General features: G+C 31.2%; 1 long non-coding RNA gene across 1 annotated transcript; it reads left to right on the top strand.

The window, feature by feature from the left end:
- Positions 1-330: 330 nt before the first annotated feature.
- Positions 331-949, top strand: LOC145789729 (uncharacterized). Its single transcript, XR_014327975.1, has 2 exons — positions 331-468; positions 582-949. It is a non-coding gene; the product is annotated as an uncharacterized LOC145789729 (long non-coding RNA).
- The last annotated feature ends 7855 nt before the right edge of the window (positions 950-8804 follow it).

Below are 8804 nucleotides of genomic sequence, written 5' to 3'. Positions count from 1 at the left end.
TTTCAACTATGTATGTAGCAATACTCACACACATAGAAAAGGCTGTTGCATTTTTTGCCTTCCTCTTGTTGTTGTTGTTGTTGTTGTTGTTGTTGTTGTTATTGTTGTTGTTGTCGTTTTTTTTTTTTTTTCCTTCTTTGCAAAAAATGGTTTCTGGGTTTTTCAAATTATATTGTATTATAGTTTTGTGTTTTTCTAATATCATTGCTTCATTGAGCATCCTTGAGTCAGTTATAAATGCATATTTATTTGATTGATGACTTGATAGTTGGTTTTTTGCGGAGTTTTATTAAGTTCGTGCCCTTGTAAAATTTCATTTGTTGATTGCAGTATGCTGAGCGTTTACCAATTGGGTTAGAAAGGGTAATCCAGACAATTTCTGCTGATACTGTGAAGCAATTTTTTGGGAAGTGGTACCATTTACACAATATGGATGTGATAGCTGTTGGAGATTTTTCTGATACACAGGTTGGAATATGCTAACATTTAGATTTTCCTTTTATACAAAGAATTTTATTTGTTGTCGAACTTTTGTTGACTCTCTGTCTCTGTCTCTCTCTCTCTCTCTTTCTCTCTCTCAGAGCGTAGTTGAGTTGCTAAGGACCCACTTTGGAGATAAAAGTTCATCACCAGATCCTCCACTTATACCTCTCTTTCTAGTTCCATCTCATGAAGAACCCCGTTTTTCATGTTTTGTTGAATCTGAAGTTGCTGGGGTTAGTAGCCACTGGACTTTTGGTTTACTCCTGAATACATCAACATGCAAGTGCATTACACTAGCACATGAAAATTTTAGTTTTAGAAATCTTACTTTTAATTTCTGCATAACAGTCTGCAGTGATGATCAGTTGTAAGATGCCTGCGGATGAGTTAAAAATTGTGAAGGACTACAAAAATTTACTTGCCGAGTCGATATTCTTTCATGCTTTAAATCAGAGGTTTTTTAAAATATCTCGTAGAAAGGATTCTGCATATTTTTCATCCTCTGTTGCTGCTGATGTCATAGCTCGTCCAATGAAAACCTATATAATGACTTCATTTTGTAAAGAGAAAGGGACTATTATTGAGGCCCTAAAATCAATTCTTACTGAGGTGTGTTTTTAATATTGATGTAGGGATCTACTTGTTTTTCCTTTGTTTTATTAATGCCCTGCATTTCAGGTTGCTAGGGTTCCGCTACATGGATTTTCTAAATGTGAAATTTCTGTTGCTCGAGCTTTGCTAATGTCAGAGATTGAATCTGCCTATTTGGAACGTTATCAAATGCAAGTATACTGCCATTTATGGAGTTGCTGTGCTGTGAAGTTCTCTGAAGCAATTTGAGATAATGGAGTTGGTGTATGCTGTGAAATTATATATATATATGAAATGTGTATTCTTTTTCTATGTAATATATATCAACAAATAGACATAAGGGTATAATAGTCCAACAAATAATATAAATTAGGAAAAAAGGACCTCATGGAATAAAAGTATAAATACATGGGACTAATTAGGTTATAATTTTCCATGGTGGACTTATTGGGTTAAAACACCTCTAAATGGGATTTATCAATAAAAAACCCTATTTTTAAATGTCGTAACTCCCTTGAATTTCGAAAACGTAAAGCTGAATAAAAAATGTCTTCACAAAAAGCAAGGCTCAAAAGATAACAAACAAGGATAATACTTGTAACTTGAAATCACTGGCTTGAAACCCAAAACGACGTTATTTTGGGTTTCTTTTTTTATTTTGTTTTTTTTTTTTTTTGCCCTTTTCTTGCTTTTGAATACAAAAGGGAAGAGAAGAGGCAAGGGAGAAGAGAAGAGAGAAGAGAAGAGAAGAGAAAGATAGAAGAAGGGGAAAAGATAGAGACGGTGATGGCAGAGGAGGAAGAGAAAAAAGATCGACGGTGATGGCGGTGATCGTCGGTGGGTATCGCCGATCTCCACTCTACTTTTTTTCTTTTCTTTTCTTTCTTTTTTCCTAATGGATCTGGATCTAAAAATGAAGGGGAAAAAAAATATATTTGTTGGCTGATGATGATGTGTTGATGATGATGATGATGATGATGATAATGTTGATGAAGATGTTGTTGTTAATGATGATGATGTGTTGATGAAGATGTTGACTTTTTTTTATTTTTTATTTTATAGTGGATCTAGATCTGAAGATGAAGGGAGGGAAAAAAATTTGTTGGTTGTTGATGATGATGATGCTGATGAAGATGTTGTTGATGATGATGATGTGTTCAGCTGCTCCCTCTTCTCTTTTTTTCTTCTTCTTCTTCTTCTTCTTCTTCTTCTTCTTCTTTAGCTTCAAAACAGCGAGAAAGAAAGAAGAAGAAAAAAAAAAAATTTCCAAAACAAAGTCGTTTTGGATTCGGGCCAATTTCGAGCTCGGAAAATTTGAGCTACGTAGCAGAACCAAACAAACAAATGGAAAACTTAGATACTGTTTGGTTTGATTTTCAAGATTTGAGTAAAAGAAATTTTTAAATTTATAATCAAATAAATTTTTTGAAACTCAATTCAAATTTTTTTTTTTTTTCAAAACTTATAATCAAACTCTTTTCAAAATTTTATTTTTTAAAAAAAAAATCAAAAAAATATTTTTTTATTTTGTTCTTTAAAATTATTTTTTAATTTTTTTGAAAATATATATATTTTAAATTTTTTGAAGAAATTTTTTTATTTTTTCAAAAAAAAAATTGTTATTTTTTTTTAAGTATCGGCTAGATAATTTGTTATAATTTAGATAAATATGGACGATAATTGTTTTTAATATTTTAAAAAAATATTTATAAAATTAAATAAAATATTTTAAAAAATAAATAAAATTATTTAAAAAATAAAAATTATATGTTTAAAATAAAATATAAATTTTTTAAATTTGTAAATATTTAAAATATTCAAAAAAAATACAACACACAAATGTTGTAAGAAAGTGTTTAGAATGATCTAAATATGTATACTTTTTAATTTTTTACGAAAAATTATGCCAAAAAAAAAATAGAGAAGTAATGTGACCCAAAAAAATAAAAAGATATATAAAAAAAGTGTATTAATATAAGGGATGCCAAATAGTGCCTAAATACAACGCACATTAAAAAATAAAATTATTTATCCTAAATAAATAAAAATAATTTTTTAGAAATATTTTAAAAAATAAACCTAAAATAATTTCAAAATACAATTCAAAACTAAAATTCTTCTCAAAAGTCATTTCAAAACTTATAAGCAAATAATTTTTCTTTTTTCAAATCTCATTTTAAAACTTATTTTTCAAAACATAACTCAAAACTCAAATATCATTTCAAAACTAATTCAAACGGAACCTTAGCAACTTCCCTTAAAACAAAAGAATTTTTTTAAAAAAATAACATGTGACATGTTTTCAACATGAAAAGAAAAAATGGTGTTTATTATGAAAATAAGCGAAGTTTAAGCGATTTTAAAAAATGGTGTTTATTATGAAAAAAAAGTGAACGTGAGGTTAAGCGATTCAAACATAGATAGCCGTAGATGTTTATTATGACAGAGAATTACAAATCAATTTTGTCCACTAAGCTAAACTCCAATTACTTCTCGTTTGGTAGCACTTACGTTTTTAATTTTTAATTTTTAATTTATATTTATAAAAATTTAAAAAACTCAAATAAAAATTTATTTGGTAAATTTTTGATTTATAAATCAGTAGTCTCAATTTATAAATTTGGCCAAAAAATATAAACTCAAAAAATGTGTTTCGGTTTTTAATTTTTTTTTTTTTTTTTACCACCCAACACTAGCCACCACCTGCCACCATTTTCCACCACCCACCACCCACCCCCCACCACCACCTGACACCACCACCCACCACTCACCTACCGCCACCACCCGTCACCCACTTGCCACCACCACCCACCCCCCACCACCACCTGACACCACCACTCACCACTCATCTACCACCACCACCACCACCACCACCACCCACCCGCCACCACCACCCACCTGCCACCACCACCCGCCACCACCGCCACCCACTCGCCACCACCCACCACCCGCCACTGTCACCCACCCACCCACCACCACCCGCCATTCACCACCCACCTGCCACCACCATCCACCCACCTATCACCGCTTTCCACCACCGTTTTCCGCCGCCACCACCCGCCACTTGCCACCACTTTCCACTACCGTCTTCCGCCACCACCACCCATCCACTCACCACTTGCTACCACTTTTCACCACCGTCTTCTGCCACTATCACCTACCACCTGCCACTATTTTCCATCACCGTCTTCCGCTGCCACCACTCGTCACCACCCACCACTCGCCACCACTTGCCATTTCTCACACTTTTTTATATTTTTAAATTTTTTTAAACATTTTGTCTAAACTAAACGCGTTTGTAGTTTATGTTTTTCTAAAAATAAACAAAAAATAAACAAAAACCAGTTTATAAAACTTTTGTAAATATAAATTGAAAACGTAAATGTTACCAAACGGGCCCAAGTTTGGACTGCTGCAACAACTTTATTATTTTTATTTATTTATTTAATTTTTTGAGAGATAGAGGCCTCAATTGGATGTTCACTTGGAAATTTAATTCACAATACAAACAAAATAATTCATCGCGTGAGCATAGTTGTAAATATCGAAAGAAACGTTTTTATTCTTTTACTTTGGTATATTAATTGGAATAAAAATCATGTGTACCTGATACGTATTGATTCTTAGTGAATTTATGATTGATACGGTCAGTTCAATTGTTAAAACTTTTTTTTTTTGCTCTTAATATATTTAAAACATCATCACCATAACACCCGATATTTAATACGCATTGCTCTAAATACTATTAGACCATAACCAATTTTAATACATTTTCTAATGCCATTGTTTAAAGCTATGGGCGTGAACGTAAGGGTCGGCTTTGGGCAAAAGTAAGCAAAATCATCGCTTTGGACCACTAAAAATAATTACTAAAAAAAAATCCATGAATTTTTTTTAAACTATTATACTAGCCAAAAAAAAACTAACTTTGAAAGGACTCAACAAAGTTTGGTGAAAATTTAAAATTAATAGATGTTAGATATGGTAAATTATTATTTTTTAAAAAAAAAAAACTAATAATGAAAAAATTATGGGATAAAATTAAAAATTCAATTGACATGGTGAATTATCTAAAATTAATAGATGATTATTTCTCATTTCATGAATTGTGTATAGAATATAATTAATTATACATAGAAAATTGTTTCTGGAAAGATAAACTTTTCAAATTTAAAGTTAACTTATTTGATGAACTATGTCACAATAAAAATTAAGGATACACACCTCTAACATTTGTTTAAAATATAAATTGCATATTGTAATTTGAAAAATTATAAATCTCAGATCGTCAGAATTTTTTATTTAATAAAATTAATTAAAAAAAATCCTTACTACTCTCCTATACAATAACAAAATTACTGAAATTATTAATTAAAATATATTTATGATATGATTAAAAATTATTAATTGACTTGATAATTTATTAATAAAATTGGTTATTTGTTATAAAATTAAAAACCTTAAAGGGTGGAATATAATTTAAAAAATCACAATGGGAGATTTGTATTTTAAATAAATCTCAAAGAATGTATTTATAATTTATTTAAAAACATAATATAATTTTTTTATCACAAATGGCGGAAATTCTGTATTATAGGGGTTAGAACCCCGTCCACGGCCCCGTCGTGCGGAGCCTCTGCTTCTACCCTGCATGAGATTTCTGCAAATATTCACGAGTGAGAAAATCGGGAAGGGAATTAGTTTCACCTTTAATATATTCAATATCAAAATCAAAGACAGAAAGAGTGGCTTGCCAAGTAGCAAAAATTTGTTTTTGGGCTAAATTGGCAACATATTTTTGAAATATTTGTTTGGCAGTAGAACAATCAACTCTAATTAAAAATTGTTGATTTAACAAATCATCCTGAAATTTTAAAACACATTTAATGATGGCTAAACATTCTTTTTTGATTGTGGGATATCGTTTAGCAGCATCATGCCAAATACCTGAATGAAATCATAGAAGTTCTTCTTTATTAGTATTTGGATTAAATTGTTTTAATATACCACCAAATCCTAAATCTGAGGCATCAGTTTCAACAATCTTTTTCCAATCTGGATGGGGTAAACATAAACAAGGTAGAGTTTGAACTCTAGCTTTTATTTTCTTAACAGCAGCAGTATGTTCTGGACTCCAAACAGGAGGATTTTTACGAAGGCGACTGTATAAGATGGCTGCATCAGTAGCGAGATTAGGGTAATAATCATGTATGTAACTTAAACTTCCCAAAAATCGTTGTAGCTGTGTTTTGTCTTTTATTTCATCTGGAAATTTAGAAGCAAATTCCATACTACGATTAATAGGGATAATAGTGCCATTATGAATATTATGTCCTAAAAATCTAACAGTTGTCTGGAAAAGTTGCATTTTAGGAGCAGAAACAACAAGACCATTTCTGGAAATAGCATGCTTAAAAATATTAAGATGTTTCATATGTTGATCAATAAAGGATGAAAAAATTAGAACATCATCTATATAACATATGGCAAATTCTGTATAGGGATTAAAAATGTCATTCATAATATGCTGAAATTCAGATGGTGCATTCTTTAATCCAAATGGCATGACATTCCATTCGTAATGTCCAAAGGGTACTGCAAAAGCTGTTTTATAACGATCATTTTCTACAATTTGAACCTGCCAATATCCTGACTTCATATCAAATTTAGAAAATATCACTGCATCCTGTAATCTATCCAACAAATCTTTCTTGTTTGGTACCGGATATCTAATCCACTGTAAAACTTCATTTAAAGGTTTATAATTAATTACTAACCTAGGAACACCACGTTCAATTTCTGCATTTTTATTTACATAGAAAGCAGTACAACTCCAAGGAGATCGACTGGGTCTAATTAATTTTTTCTGGAGAAGAGTATTAATTTCATTTTTACAAAGTTCTATATACTCTTTTTTCATTTGACTGGGACGAGCCTTTGTGGGAATTTTCTTCTCATTAAAAGTTGGCTCATAAGGCAACGAAACCATGTGTTTCTTGCGATCCCAAAAAGCATTAGGGACATCGCTGCAGATTTCTTCCTGGAATTCTTTTTCAAGTACTTTAACTTTTTGCTGAAAAGATGATTGCTGTAATCTTTGTTCTGTAGTTAAAAAACTAACTTCTTTTTGAAGGAAATTAATTTGATTTTGTTTTGAAGAAACTAAATCAGTGATTTGATCTAATTCTTTTGTACAAGGAGAAGTAATAAACTCAAAAACAATGTTTTGGTTGTCAAGAGTTGTATGAATACCTATTGTGTCGATTTTAGTAATAGGCATTAAAAGATTCAGGAAAGGAGTACCAAGAATTATGTTTTGTGCCATATTTTTTATTAAAACAAAAGAGGTTTTTAAACATAATCCTTGATTACAAATTAAAACTTCTGGAAGTTTGTAATCAATATACAAACTATTACCACTGGCACTAGTTAGTGACTGGCTAGTTTTCTGGAAATACTTGGTGGGGACCAAGCCTTCTTGTATGGAATTCATATCTGCACCACTATCAACCAAAGCAATAGCATCGCGAATAATATAATCTGGTTGAATCATGAAAGTGATACGAATATACCATTTCTGAAATATTATTCTATTTAATAACATTAAGTAATCTGAATCTTGTTCAGACACTTCATTTTTTGCTTTATCCTGTAATTGGTTATTAATCTTTTTAATTTGTGACTGAACCATGAGATTTGAAGTTTGTAAATGTTTTATTTCTACTTTTAATGCATTAATTTCCATTTTTAGTTCTTGAACTGTAATGGGTTTTTCTGGATTGGAAGTTATTAATTGACTACGGTTAAAAACTTCTTTCATGCTATAATGCTTAGGGGGAAGTACTTCTTCTTTCTTCTGATTATAGCACATTTCAAGAAATTTTAGTTTTGTAGCTGGATCTTTGATGCTATCAGCAATTTCTAACAGATTTTGTTCTGAATCAATGAGGACATTAATACTGGGACCAATATTAAGTCCATTCATTTCAACTATAGCTTTCCAATAATTGGCTTCATCAGAAACTTGGTTTACTGAAGATTTACAAGGACAAAGTTCTTTCTCTGGATTATCATCAGATTCTGGATCTGAACTATCTGTATAAATGGCTGCTAGTTCATTATCAGAAGGTTCTGATGATGAACTGGAGTCAGAAATTAACTGTAATATTTTTTGTTGTACTTCGTCATCTAATGCTAATTCATTAAGTTTAGATTGAATCTTAACACGGCATTTATTAGCATAGTGACCTATCTGTCCACATTTGTAACATTTAATACTGGATTTGTTCTTCTGAAAAGACTTTCCTTTGGACTTAGATTTGTATCTAGGTTTAGAAGTCTGAGGTTGTGACTGGATCTTAGATTTAGAATACTTGTTATGTTTCTTATAAGGTTTGGAGTAATGCTTATGTTTCCTTTGCTTATGAGGGTATTGAAGTGGAGGATCATAAGCAAATTGTTCACAAAATTCTCCTAACTCTTTTCTTCCTGTAATATGTTGTTATTTAAGTTGTTGCTGGACTTTAAGGTCATTACAAAGTGCAAGACCTTCAGATGTGACCAAACTGATGAGTTGGCCATACGTATATTGATAGTATGGTATGTCTATAGAGCGATGGAGATCTCGTAATTTCTTACGGACTCGTTCAGCAAAGAGGGTTGGAAGTCCATCAAGAAATTTAGCTTTCCAATGGTCAGCACCACCATCAGCTCTTTGCATAACTTTCATC

The sequence above is a fragment of the Camellia sinensis genome, chromosome 1, assembly GCF_055761805.1.
Source record: "Camellia sinensis isolate YWXY chromosome 1, ASM5576180v1, whole genome shotgun sequence".
NCBI classification, from domain to species: domain Eukaryota; kingdom Viridiplantae; phylum Streptophyta; class Magnoliopsida; order Ericales; family Theaceae; genus Camellia; species Camellia sinensis.
This window is presented reverse-complemented; position numbering and strand designations above follow the sequence as displayed.